This window comes from Solanum pennellii, chromosome 9, assembly GCF_001406875.1.
Source record: "Solanum pennellii chromosome 9, SPENNV200".
NCBI lineage: Eukaryota > Viridiplantae > Streptophyta > Magnoliopsida > Solanales > Solanaceae > Solanum > Solanum pennellii.
Window position 1 is genome coordinate 61,176,727 of NC_028645.1, and position 15,641 is coordinate 61,192,367.

The following is a 15,641-nucleotide window of genomic DNA, read 5'->3' on the forward strand; positions in this document are numbered from 1 at the left end:
TACAATCAAATGGATAATGATGAGATAGACTTAGGATTTGATAAAAGCTTAAGTGAATCGATCTTTTAGGTCAATTAAGTTGGTTTTTTCTAGTCGATGAATCACTTGTGAAAGAAAATAGTATTATGCTAATCGAAGAATTCAAGAAGAAGATGGTAAAAGTCTTTTAGATGATAAATCTTGGAGAGATGACTTACCTTATGATAAACATACCAGATTAAGTCATTATTTGTCAGAAAAATTAAGTATTTAAAAGAAAAATAGAACAGGAGAAAAAAGGGTGTATGTCATTGAATGAACAAAAAAAAAAAGCTAAAAAAGGAATGACGAAGTTAAATTAGTTGATGAAGCATTATATTTCGAGCTGTCAAAATGGGCTAGCTCACCCCATTTTGGTTAATTCATACAAACTTTGATATTTTATGGGTCAAGTCGGGCTAGCCCATTTTTGACGTGGACCAAAAATGAACGCCCAATCCACAAGTATGTGGGCTACATCTTGCTGGGTCAGCTCACTTTTTTAAAACTAATATATTTTTTTTATAATTAATAAATTAAATTATAAATTATATTAAAGGGCAACTTTCAATATAACAAATATAAAATTCATATTTGTATGCTAAAGCAAAGTTTCCACAATTGCACTCCATAGCAAACATATAAATATATAATCCGCTATACATATACAATTAAAGCGAATTGTATAAAAACGAAGTGTATAAAATGAGAAAGAGAAAGAGACTTGGGCAGAGAATTGTATAAAACGAAGTGTATAAAACGAATTATATAAATATAAGTGTATAGAACGATTATATACAATTTGAATTTGTATAAAATGAAAAAGAGAGAAAGACAAAAGAGACTTGCGCAGGGAATATGCAATTGAATCAAATTGTATAAAACGAGAAAAGAGAGAAATTATATACAATTTGAATTTGTATAAAACGAGAAAAAGAGAAAGGCAAAAGAAACTGGGCAGGGAATATTTTTATTGTATAATTATAAGTGTATATGACAAAAATATATGAATTTGCATGTGTATATACAGTTTTCTCTCGCTTTATACAAACAAAAACATAATTTATAAATTTTGCTTTTGTTTGTATAAGCGAGAGAGGCGAGGGTGGCTAGCGAGATTAGGGATAGTGGCGAGCGAGATCTAGGAGAGGGGAGAGAGGGGAACAAAAATATATGTATTTATACAATTTTCTCTTGCTTTATAAAAGCACAAATAAATTTTATACATTCGTGTTTGTATAAGAATATATAATTTTTTAAGAAAATTTAAATTTGGGGAGAGATTCTAGGAAAAATTGAAAGAAATTGGGAGCGTAAAGATAGCTAACATATTTGCATAAAAATAGAGGGTGGGCCACGCCCAATTAAAAATAATTGATTTGGGGAGAAATTTGAGGGATAACTGAAAAAAATGGGAGAGAAAAGATAGAGAATGAATTTGGATAAAAATGAATCTGCTGCTTGATGAGTGGATCCGAACCAAATGGCAAAAATCGTGCAAAATTGCTACGGAATACAAATGTTTTAAAAAGTAGCTATAGGATTTATTTTGATTTAAATGTTTGCTATTATGTACAATTTTCCCTATTTAAATATCGACAAAACAATATTATATGATGTTAATGTTACTACTTGTTAATCAAATCCACACATAAAATTATCTTTATAATATTTATTAAGTTTTTTTCAAGTATAGTAAAACCCTCTATAAATTAATACTCGATAAATTAATAATCTCTCTAAAATAATATTTTCCTCCGGTCCCGACTTGGGCCAATGGAAAAAATCACAAATTTCGACATAATAAGATAGTATATTTTCAGAAGACCCCTATATAAACATACGGGCCCCATTAATATCATAAATTAATAATTCTTTGAAGTACAAACAAATCTAACAAAATTTAGTGAAATATGATTATATTGTGTTTTGGTTTTTCTTGAAATTTAAATATAGTTGAAGCTCATCTCTAACTTTTCTTATTGCATCCAAGAGCTCTGGTGTCGTCTTTTCGACCTGCACCATAAAATTGTAAAGAGTTCTAGATGGGATAAGTGTTTCCTTACATGTATCTGGTTCCAAAGGTACTATATCATCTTCAACTTCATCATCAAGACTGCTTTTTCGATGGTATCCACATTCTCTTCTAAATTCTAGACCTCTATACAAGTATCACTTTCACTCAGATAATCCAACAAACTATTGACATTCATTTTACTATGGTAACCGAAATAATAAATCATGATCCCAAGTGAGTTCATGAATGATGTTTTCTCAAGTATGTTCATTCAAATTCTCTGAGATTGAATCTTCCGAACGATTTTTACAGTATCGAAAATAAGTTGCTATTGTCTTTTGCTGAACATTTGTTGTTCAAATAGGAATTGCATAATTGATAGCATCCAAAACATTGATCTTTGTTGGATCATTTTGTCCCACTCTATAACCTTTTAATATCCTACGATAAATTATTTTCAATAATACATCTTGAAAGTTCTTATTATCATCACAACTTGGGATTTTCCTGATGTAAGCTCCATGGGTACGGTTTCGGAGTTTATGTAAATGCCCTATCTTCAAAGGGAGCTGCTGACTTAAGGTATCCCCTGATCCGAGGGTGAGCTAGAATTGCGTATGGTGAAGAGGAAAGGAAGAAGTCATTGTAAAGGAAGACGACATTTACCATTTCCGCTGCCTGCCTAAAGGCTTATTGGTAGCTCTTAGGTTCTCTGTCAGTAGAGTGATTGCCAAAACCTAGGTATGTTTTCGGAGAATAATAAGAAGAGACGGTTGTAGCTTTTAGAGACTATCCTCTGCTGTAGCGACGTGGAAGCCAGCTGCTTAAAGACAAGCCCCCCAACCATTCCGCTATTCCTGCCCTAAAGCAAGGGAATCCGCTCTGACCCACCACCCTGGTAGGAATTGCCAGATTTACAGTTAATGAATCCTTGTAATACAAGTTCTTTCCTCTAACGATGGCTACAAACTACGCGAACTGAACTGTCAAGGCTTTCAAACCAAGACTGAGAAAGCTCAATCAATAAAGAGTATTTTAGTGGAATGGCTTAACTTACTCCCCATTCAGAGACCAGAAAGGAAGCTAGCGAACCTAGGGTCAACACCAAGGTAGGGGCAAAAGGGAAAAGAACGATTTTTGATGTGAACGGAAGCACGCATTTTGCTAAGAAAGCAAAACAGGAAGCGGCGATAGCAAACATTACCCTCACTCAGAACAATATGCTCTTGGGAGACATGAAGCACAATCAACCTCTCTACCTTAAGACTTCTAACATGGTCGATTCTAGATAGAGCACGGTAACCCACAACCCCCTACTCTACAAAACAAAGAGTGGAAAATCTCTTCATAGGGTACTGTAGCTGTACAACAATAGTACCATAGGGATGGTGAGAGTTCATAAGAGCCCGAATTTAGATAGGTGAAAGATCCTTACTCAAATTACGAACCCTGAACCTCTTTGCGAATTCACAGCTGAACCTTGATGGGAAATCATAGATTTCTGATAGGAAAGAAAAAGCCCAATTACAAAAAAAAATTCATATACACGAGTGTCCTCCTACATTGTCCCCTAGTACAGCATACTTAAGAAAGCGGTTTCCAGGGTCAACCTGTTTAACTGCATGCCAGACCACTAAGTGATGAGACCGTGCAAACAAAGGCAACGAGGAGCGCTAGCCGGAACTGGACAATGGGTGGGTGTCCAACAAACATTCCTTAGCTAAGAAGGATTCATTCACCGCAGCTTCTCTTACTAGCAGATGAAACTAGCAACATCACATCATATAGAATAACGATTGACAGGCATTCAAGTCTATCTTATAGTTTATGTTGATGATCTCATTGTTTCCGCGAGCGCATCCTTCATTTCCAAGCTTTATTTCTATCGTAATTTTTCCATCTGGGCGCCTATTCATTCTTTTTTGGGGTGTATAAAGCCACGGAGCGATTCAGGCATCTATCTTATTGTATTGACGAAATTGGAAAATCAGGATTTCTTCCTCCTGCTCAAGCGGGATCAGATCGGGCTTTAGCGAGAACAACTGTAATTGAATCGGGAACGGAAAGACTTCACTTCAACTCAATAAATGACGTCTACTTCGTAAGTGCTAAGGCAAAATATATCACCGAAAGGAAAGGTGATAGAGGAGCCTAGCCATTTCACTCTACCTGAGTAATAAAGTGGAAACCCCCCTCACGATCGATTAAAAGGAAAGTCGCCTAGAACCAGGAACCAATTCGAATTTGGATTTTGACATGTCGGTGGTTTTTAACCGTAGGCATTAACCTTCATCAAAACTCAAACTAATCTTAAAATTAATAAATATTAATTTATTGATTAAATAATATCTCTATAAAATAATAAAATTTCATGGTCCCACCTATATTCATTTATAGAGGTTTTCCTGTAAAAGTATAAATATCTAAATAGAAATATTAACCTAATTGTTGAGTTTTGACTCTATTTAATTTTAAATTTAAATATTATATTATATTTTTAATTAATTTTTTTGGCCCACGAGCTGGCCCTACCTATATTTCTCAAGCCTCACAAGTCAACAGGCTTATTCAGGGCGGGCTAAAAAGTCATTTTCTTTAATGGACTCCAAAAATCTTATCCATCTTTATTAAATCTCGGGTTAGGCCAGACCGGCCCTATGGACCTATCCCATATTGACGGCTCTAAGTATATTAAAGCTTAATTCGATGCTTAATGTATCTTATAGCAATAAGACCTGTCATTTAATTTCTTGTGAGCATTTTGTCCTAATTTTTAAATAGTGCTTATTAAAGCAGTTTACTAAAGAGATAAGAGATTATTTTATTGATAATGAATAAGATATTTATATAAGAGAGTGGATTCATAAGGATAGGGAAGGAAATCGATACAACCAACCTAAGATATTAGTGAGGATCTTTATTGTTATGAATCCGTTAAAAATATGAAAACTAAATTTGTAAATAAGGAATAGAAATAATATACAATCACTCTAAGATATATCTCTAATGTGCCTCTACAAGATGGTAAATCGATCAGATATGTCAATCTTGGAACGTAACAACTCAAAAGGTCCACCTCGAAGAGATTTTGTGAGCATATCAGCTAGTTGGTCCTTCGAGGAAACATGGAAAACCCAATGAATACCTTGTTGGACTAATTTACGAACAAAATGATAATCAAGATCAATGTGCTTCATGCGAGAGTGAAACACAGGGTTTACACAAACGTATGTAGCACCTATATTATCGTAGTAGATGACGAGGGTCTTAGCAAGAGTAATAGACAACTCCTTGAAAAGATTACGCATCTGACAAAGTTCAGCAGTGGTAGAGGCAATGGCCCTATATTCTGCCTCCATGGAAGAATGAGCCATAACACATTGTTCTTAAAACTCCACGAGATTGGATTACAGCCAAGAAACACAACATAGACTATACTAGACGAGCAATCATCGCGATGACCATCCCAATCAGAGTCAGAATAGGCATGAAGCAAGAGAGGAGATTCTTTTCGAAGATATAGACCACGGTCGGATGTCCCAACAAGATACCGCAACGATATGTTTAGCCATGGTCCAATGGGTTGTCGTGGCACAACTTGTAATCTGAGACAACTTGTTGACTATAAATGCAACATCTGGACGAGTAAACATCAAATACTACAAGCTTCCAACTGCATTCTTGTATTCTGTTGGATCTTTAAGAGGAGAAACATCTTTAGAACCTGGACATGATCCACAAGCGTTAGGTGTCCTCACTAGTTTTGCATCTGCCATGTTGGTTCTGTTAAGTATATCACATGTATACTTATATTGGTTGAGAAATACACCAAGAGGTGAACGAATGGCTTCAACACCCAAAAACAAATTCAGATCACCAAGATTTTTTATGGAGACCTAAGTACCAAGTTGTTTGATATATTCTTCAACATAGTGAGACTGATTTCAATTGTTAGTAATTATTAGATCGTCAACTTAAACAACTAGATAAATGATAACACAAGATCTTGCATAGATAAAAGACATTGATCACACTAAGAATGATGAAAACCAAGAGACTGAAGATAGGCTTTTAGTTCATCATACTAGACGCGTGAAGCCTGCTTCAAGCTATAGATAACCTTGTGCACTTGACAAACATTATTAGGAAATTTCTCATTGACAAATCCAGGTGGCTGAGACATGTAAACTTCTAATAAATGCCCATGTAGAAATACATTATGGACATCTAATTGCCTAAGCAGCAAATCTTTAGTGACCGCAAGAAAAATAAACAACTCTTACTTAGTATGTTTAGCAAACAGGTGAGTAGGTCTCGAAATAATCCATACCGGGTCGTTGCAGATAACCTTTAGCAACCAACCAAGCTTTATAACGTTCAGTATTACCGTCTGAATTATATTTAACACGAAATACCCATTTAGAGCCCACGGGTTTGGCATGAGGGATAAATTGCACAAGAGACCAAGTGCCTTGACTTGCAATGCTGAAATCTCAACATTTATAGTAGCACACCAATTTGGATCTTTAAGGCTCGACGAACAATGTGAAGTTCCACTGGCTTGGGTAGGGAAGAAAGTTGTTTTGACTTGGTGGAGTTTTTGGTCGTTGGAGATAATTGGGATGGTTTAATTAATGGTGAGACATGAGATACATTAAAATTGGTAGATTCATGAACAATAGCACATAAAAGCAATCACTCAACGGGTTTATGAATGTTATTCTTTGACCGAGTAGTTATGGGATGAGACGGTTGAATAGTTGAATTTTGATCTGACTCATTTATGTTATCAAGAAAGGAGAGGTCAAAGGAGGTAGAACTAACAGAGGATGATGAATGAGAAAGAGACATACCTGAATGGTGACTAGATAAATTCCTAGTTCCGTTTGATGAAGAAGAATTGTCAGGCGCTCCATTGGAAGACGTGGAACCAAGAGGTGGTGTAGTAGAGGTCGTATTAGAGGTGATTGATGAAGGTTAGTCATGAGAAAGAGGAACAGTAAAGTGGTTAGGAAACCAAGAGTCAACATTGTCTTTTGGGGTCTATTTTCTATTGGTTCAAGAGACATAGAAGGAAAAGAGTTTTCCACAAAATTAACATGACATGATAAATAACGGCGACAATTTATAGGATCATAACACTCATAATAACTCTAGTTTTGTAAATAGCCTATGAATATGCAAGGAGTAGAGCGAAGCTGTAATTTAGACTTATTGTAAGGACGCAAGTATGGTTAACATAAACAACCAAAGACACGAAGTTTGTTGTAGTTTGCTAGAGTATCATATAATCTAAAATAAGATGAATCTCCATCTAAAGTTTTGGTGGGTAACCTTTTAATTAAGTAAGCATCAGTAATAAAGGAACAAGACAAGATCTTTAGAGGAAGATTGGCATTGTGTAATAATGTGATACATGTCTCTACAAAATGACGAGGATGACACTCGGCAGTGGTATTGTGTTCAGGTGTGTAGGGAGGAGTAAGGAAATGTTATATTACATTTTCTTGAAAGAATGAGCAGAGATGAAGGATCTCCCCGCCATTGTCAGAATAAAAACATATGATGGGATTTTGAAATAATTTCTCTACAATTCGCTTGAATTTTTTAAACACAATTGAAACATCAAATTTTCTCTCTAGAGGGAATAGCCAGATATATTTCGCATAGCGATCCACAAATATTAAATAATATTTAAAAACATCATACATACTTCTGGTGCATCACCCCAAACATCTGAATAAATATATTCTAAAGGAGCAGGACTTTGTATCGACGTATTGTAAAAGGTAGTCTTGTGCATTTTGTTGCATTTAAAAGAATTGCAAAAAAAAAAAAATTCTTCTCTAAAGATGAAGAAATATTCAAAAGGTTCAAAATATAACAATGATTAGGAGCGGAGGGATGGTCGAGACGTCGACGCCAGTTGGCAGTGGTGGAGATGGAAGTGGTTTTGACTTGAGTATTAGATATAACTTGGAGAATGGACTTGGAAGACCATGAATACACATCGCCCTTAGGATTTCCTTCTACTAGTGATGCCTCACTACAAAAATCCTTCAAAACAAACGAGTAAAGTGAGAAGTCAATAGAAACATGATTATCACTACACAATTTATAAACTGAGATAACATTCTTCTTCATATGAGGCTCATAAAAAACATTACTCAAATTGAGAGGGTACAGGAAGAGGGTAGAAGAATATATCTTGTATGGGTAGTCTTCTGAGATTTACCATTATCAAGCATGACGTCCTCACTTCCATTATATTCAAAGTGAAGAGAAAAGGATTTGTATGTCTTGGGTAACTTGGTGAGAGGCACCGAAATTGACAAGCCAATTTTGATCTTCATTGGTGGATTGTGCATCACAGTTAGCTTTGGGATGCTGATCGTTCAATCGGTTAAAGTTGCTTGAAGAACCATTGAATCTAGTACTTGTGACATCCGGAGAGTAATTCCTGCATTGCTTCACATGATGGGCAGGTTTGTCGCACAGTTGACAAGTGACCCTGGATCGATTATTTTGGCCAACAGAATGACCTCGTTGATAACCTCCATTTCCATTACGATTGGAAGGAGGAAAATTCCTTTGATTCAAGCGTGAGATATTGGTACTCCGATTGGAATTTCGGTTGGTGGATGAGGAAGGTTCAACAACAAAGTTTTCCATGATTGGCGCAACAGTTTTGGATGACCGACGAGTCGAATGAGCTTCAAAGTTAGTCAACTTATCATGAAGCTCTTAAAAGGTTATGATTGTTTCAGGAGAACAAAGTGTAGAGGCAATGCTATCCTACTCAGAAGGAAGTCCATGTACGATATATAGAAAACTTCATCAGCGGACATGTGAACACCAACTGAAGCAAGCTTGGTGCAAATTGTCACGACTTGAGAGCACCTTCTAGACGTAACCGGCGTCTTCTTCCTCTTAGAGGACTTAGAGAAGCCCTTAACATACATCATCACATATCATAGGTAAAATAAAAATGTGAAAAAATTAAAACTTTACATATGAAGTTTACATAGACTTCTAATATATCGAAATTAGGCTACAATCTTTGTCTCACACAAAATCATCTAATATAAGCATACAAGATTTGGGACATAGCCCTTACAACATTACAATAAAGTCTCATAAGAGAATACAACATAGTCTTTACAAATATAGGAATAAGAACTAAGTCTTTAGACTATTAAATAGAAAAACTTGAATGGTAAGGTTCATCCTCAGACTTGAGGACTCACGAACAACTTGGGAACTATCCAAGTCTTCCTTGAAAATGGACTTGAAGCTATTCAATGGACGGAACCTATATTTTTGTAGAAATAGAAGAGAATATGGGTTAGTACAACCACATGTACTAAGTATGTATATATGCAAGTAAAACATTTGGAAAGCATGCACAAATGGACATTTTAATATAAACATGCTAAATTCACTTTAAAAGCCTTTATGCACATTCCAAGAACATATACAAGTCCATACCAGAACAACAATGAGACATATTCATTTGCATGTTCAAGAATCCATAATCGACAATTCATGTTTAGAGTCCATTTCATCAATACTTCATAAGACCCTACTCATAACCCCGATGCAAGTCCACTAGTGCAATATGTATGTGAAGCCCCATAACCCTACCTAAACCAAGTAAACTAGTAAGGAGATCATAACCATTTCCTTTACATCATATAACATCATAACAAGTATAGTCAGTCATCATACATAGCAACTTAGACCAATATCATCTATATTCAACGAAACCAACATCATACAAGGTCAACAACATATAGAATCGCCATTATGCATTTAATTTATAACATGAGTACATTGAACCCCTCCTAGATTACCCTCAATGCCCACTTGTACAATGTATAGGTAAAGTCTCATACCCTTACCTACACTAAGTAACACCTCTCAAGTCATCCTCGTTAGTATTAATCTTCCTACTTCCATTCATTCATTTTACTTTCAAGAACATTCACCATAACCGACAATAGACCATATGAGATAAAAAAGGAATTTGGTGTCAACCCCTCACACCGAAAGGAGGGCATCCTACTTGCCAAGGTAGGACATCAACATCATCGTAGCATCGAGGTGGAACCACTAACTAGGTTTCCTATGGGGCACATAGTAAAGGAACTAGGAAGCTATTACTAGAAACTCTCATTATGCTAATCCGCATTGTAGTTCCCACCTCATGAGAACATCGGGGAAAGCTTCCTCGTGAAGAGACCCCCCTCGTTATCAAGTTCACTTGGTGCTAAGCTAAATTCCCTTTTTGAAGTATCATTAAGCCTTTTTTAATCATCAATTCATAACATAGGTTTTAGGAGTTTAACCCCTCATATATCATGTTCATATCTCATAGGTTATAGGATGAGAAAGTCCTTTCATTACAACCCAACATCATGTGAGAATAATACTTCATAACATAGTCACAAGATGCACATAGGAATTACCTTCAATCTCACATCATAGTACACCTATCATCATCTCACAATCACCATATTCATAGTTTGATCATACATTAATAACTTCATCATTCATACTTCAATTAACCAACATTACCAAAGATAAGCTAACAACACTACAACAACAAGTTTATAACCTAGAAGGTCTTACCAGTGGCCTCCATGAAACCCATTCAAGACTTCATCCCAAATCAATGATATATATCCATCAAATCAATTATCGTCATCATAGGATAGTCAATTATACAAGATCATTCTCAATTACATCACCTCTAATCATAATTCAACATAATTCAAGAGCTAATAAATAGGGTTAGGAGAAAAGGTACATTCATGAGTTATTAAATTACTAGATAAAAAACCTAATAAATACATGATAGGGCAGTTCAAGAAGCATTAATACAACTACTATACCCACCATCTTCAAGTAATTCATCAAACAAGATCCAAGATTTAAGGAATTTAGGGAAGAACATGGGTCTATTGGATTTTCAATTAAACACCATGAATTAACCATTATTCTACCCTTAAACAATCCTAAGTAATCATAATTCAGCACAATTGATAACTAATTTTAGATTTTAGTAGAAGACCCATGTGTAGAGAAAACCCTTGAATTTAGGGGATCTGAAACAATCTTTGAATGGACCTCTTGGGGAAACCAATCCCAAGAGTGAAAGAATTCATACCTTAGTGAAGAATTTATCTACGAATTTGAGTAGAAAACTTGAGAAATTGGTCTTCTTCTTCAAGATTCAAAGTTTCTTCAATGGAGGTTGAGTAGAGAGAGAACTTAGAGAGAATTGAGAGTGATTTGTATTCACTTTAGAGATTTAATTTTTGTGGTTAAATGTGGTATAAAACATACCTAATATCATTATATACCCCTCCCCTAAATTACCCAAAAGACACCTCACTTAATTAAACCTTTTTGTGAAGTCAAACTTGACTTCAAATTTTCAGAATTTTCATCGGGAACAAGTCTGTGTCGCGGAGCTGATCCCATAAGATTTTTGAAATTAATTTTTGAGAGAGACTCTGAAATGTCCGTGATGCAGAAAAAAAAATTTGGTCCTTCGTGAACCATGTCAACGACGCGGACTGGTTTCATGTAAGTGAAATCGCATGTGCGTCCTCCTCAAGGACTCCTAGGGTGGTTCTTGGGGGGTTGGACCTGAACGGTTTGACCCTATGAATATTATTTTATCTATTTAATGTGTTTTTACAAGTTTTATACTTCATACAACACTCTCAAACCTTCACAAGACCAAAGGACGTTTACTAGTTCAATTTTACTAGTTTCTGGACGTATGGTTGTCCCTTGACGCTTAGGCTCTAATACTTCTAAATTAAGTTTATTACATTAGTCTAGGTCTGAAAATATCATTTTAGACATTATTTAATAGGTGAAGCTCTAGTTTGGGTCGTAGAATATCAGGGTGTTACACAAATCTCTTTAATTTCCTGCAAATACACAGTAATAGAGAGATTCCCCTTTTGAATAAAATTCAAGTCTTCTCTCAAACTCATCATGTGAGCATGCGGAGGCTTCAAATAAGTCGTGGTAAGGTTTTGCCAAAGTGTATAAAATTTTTTATCATCAGTAACAAAGGGTATAAATTCTGGTGAAAGGGATGCAACCATGGCTCTTCTAAGGAGATGGTCTTATCGTTTATAGATCGAGATAGTTGTGGTGGATGGTGTGGTTTATTTATAAACTCAAGAAAGTCATAGGCAGTAAGCAATGTTTCTCATTGATATTGCAAGGATTGGTAGTTGGTGTTGATGAGTTCCAATGGGGCTTGCACAGCGGCATTGATGGACATAAGTTGGTCGGTATTGTTTAAGGAAATGATATTGTTAGAGGGTGTCACATAATTTGGAGTAGTTTCATTTGTTGGGTTTCAGAGGGAATCATAGGTGCTATATGAAGGAGTCATGACTACTGGAAAAAATAATTATTGCCTAGAAAATGTTTTGGTTGTTAAGCGGAATAGCTTTAATATCATAAAGTAGTTTATTAAAGAGATAAGAGATGATTTTATTGATAATGAATAAGGTGTTTATATAGGAGGGTGGATCCATAAGGATCATGAAGGAAATCGATACAATCAATCTAAGATGAGTGAGGATCTTTACACTTATGAATTAGCTAAAACTATGGAAAATAAATTTGTAAATAAGGAATAGAAATAATATACAATCACTCTAATATGTATCTCTAATACTGCCATGACTTTTAAAAGAGTGGTTAGATATTTTAAAATAAACTCTAAACTACATAAAACATCAAATTTAGGAAAAGTTAGAATTTCAAACTCCATGATATTTTGATAGTGATGGGGTTGAGATCTGACAATATAAAAAGTATCTCTTCATAATGCTTCATTTTGGGATTACGGTTTTTCATTTTGGGGTCGGATCAAATTTAGCTGCTCTTTTAGAAAGTTCATTTTAAAATTATTATTCAAGTAGTTGTTATGGTTGTACCTATTTTTCGCTAAGGTGTTAGCATGTTCGTGTATCCACTTTTTCTGTCATTCAATGTACATTTCATGTACTTAATTTTGAAGTTAAAGGTCAATAAAAATTAGTATTTCCAGTCAATTTATTTCTTCTTTCTTTTGCAATTCCAACTTACAGGCAAAAGTACACAAAACAAAATACATGACATACATATATACATACATTAAATGATATGCACTTAATTACAAATAATTAATGAGACGATTCCCAATATCCTTTTATCGGATAAGATTGATGTACCTATATTTATTAACATAACACCTTACGACTCTCAATGCTCAGTGAGACACCAATACTTCATCGCGAAAATAATAACTTTGAATTAATTATATCTCCACAATGATCTTTCCTGTGGCATGTCCATCAAGACTCTTGGCCCAAGCATCTTGAGCCTTGCTTAGAGGATACTTAGAATCAAATATAGTCTTTATTTTCCCTTCTTTCACCAAATTAACAACCCATTTCAGTTCCTTATCTTCTTTGGAATAAAAATCAACGGCAACAACTGTTTTTGGAGAATGTCAATGTCATCCATACATAAGAGTAGATTGAACTAGGCCCAGGAGTCAAATCAATTAACTTAGCTCTGTCACTTAAATTAGGCTCAATTGTTGACCAGGGAATGTCTCTAGCACAGTGAACCACTACATCATACTTTTTTCTCGATGAACTCTTAAGTGTTGCTCCTTCTGGTGTTTTATAGTCAACAACCTCATCTGCTCCTAAACTCTTTACAAATTCAATGTTACGAGCTCCACATGTCCCCGTAACATGAACATCACCCAACTTTGCTAATTGAACAGCATAATGTCCAACACCACCCGAGGCAGCAGTGATAAGAATGTTCATACGCGGTCCACTTTCGTCTAGCTTGATCCCAGAAATTTCAACAAGGGATTTGTGTGCGGTAATAGCAGCAATTGGAAGGCCTGCACATTCAGCGGCTGATATTTCCTTTGGCCTTTGTACAGTCAAGCTCTCCTTTGCAACTGAATACTCTGCCAATCCACCTCCAATCTGTTATCAAGCGCACAAATATTATATCCTGAGCATCGACAATGGAATGATTTTTTAGCCTATCAAATTAATCAGTTGAGATACAATAATAACAGGTAACAAACAAATCAAAAGAATAAAATTAGACTCACAAATGGATTAAGAAAAGCCACAACTTTGTCACCAGCCTTAAATTTCACAACCCTTGATCCAACCTCTACAACTTCTTCCCAGCTACATCAGTACCTACTCTTCACAAAGATACATTATTAAAAATATATAGATTTTAATAAGAAGATGGTAAATAAACAATGAACAAGAAATTAATGTGATAGATTATCTTACTTACAAGGTATAACAGGAAATCTGCGAGGAACAAAAGGACGAGCCACACCTTTTTGAAATTTTAAGTCTAATGGATTTAAACTTGTAGCCTCCATATCAAGACCTCATCTTTTTTCAGAGTAGGCACTAGAACTTCAACATGCTGCAACAAGCAATGATAATATATGTTACTTATAAGATAAAATTTCGTCCAAAATGATTGGATAGGAGAGTATTACCTTCAATCCATCAGCTCCTCTTCCATAAGATTTGTACTACACGGCGCGCATAATTACCTTCCCTTCCATAACTTCAACTGTTGATTTGATTAATTTGGTTTCATCCTCCTAGCTACCTGTAGATTGGGGAGGAATTTTCATAACTAAAATAGTTGAAAAGTGGTGCTAAGTCAATGTTGAAATCCAAAATATTAAATTATTTCTTGTTTGAATTGTGTGCCAGGATTGTTGAGGATTGAAATCATTTTCATGACTATTGATCCAAATACAGAGCCACGCAATTGAAAACAAAAGAAACATATTAAATTTAAGAAAACAATTAAGTAAATTTCATAGGCAGATGGTTTGAAGCTTTCTAAATAATATTTTCTTCATCTCTTAACTTAAACTGATGATATGTAAATAAATAAATAAATTAATTCGCACAATTCATTCAAGTTTGGTGGTGGTCGACTTCAGAAAGCCACTCATTCTGCTCAATGCCTTGATGTAAATCCACGGAAAATATGTCATTTCTTCTCCTTATATAATAAGAGAGAGTTGAAACTACTTGGGAGTTTGAGGAGGATATGAAGAATAGATATCCACATTTCTTTGCTTTCGGAGAAATTCCAAATTAAGGTACTAACTCTTTTCTTAGTACTCGTTTAGTTGATATGCTAAGTTGGGTATTTGAGTTCAACTTACAGTGATCTCATTTGAGGATGAATGTTCTCAAGAAGAGTATTTAACACTTCGGACTTTGAAAGAGCTAAATTGAGATCCGTGCAATTTAATCTTCAATTATGAGTTTTAGGTCAACTTCAAACGATCATAAATTTCATCACACGATGAGTTAGGTGGCCCATGAGATATCAAATCGTTGGTCCTCTTTCCATCACCGTGGAGTTTGCTAACTCTTGAATTCGGCTAAAAGAGATATGCATGTTTGAGTGTAGCCTATTTAGTTAAGGTAATTCATCCATTTTAAGGAGAGGTATTTTAGTGTTTGTTGGGTTTTAAAGGTGTAAACATGAAATGAAGGGTCGTGACTCTCATGAA

At 35.2% G+C, this 15,641-nt stretch overlaps 1 pseudogene; it reads right to left on the minus strand.

Moving 5' to 3' along the window:
- Positions 1-13,133: 13,133 nt before the first annotated feature.
- LOC107030254 lies at positions 13,134-14,774 on the minus strand (annotated as a pseudogene).
- Positions 14,775-15,641: the final 867 nt, after the last annotated feature.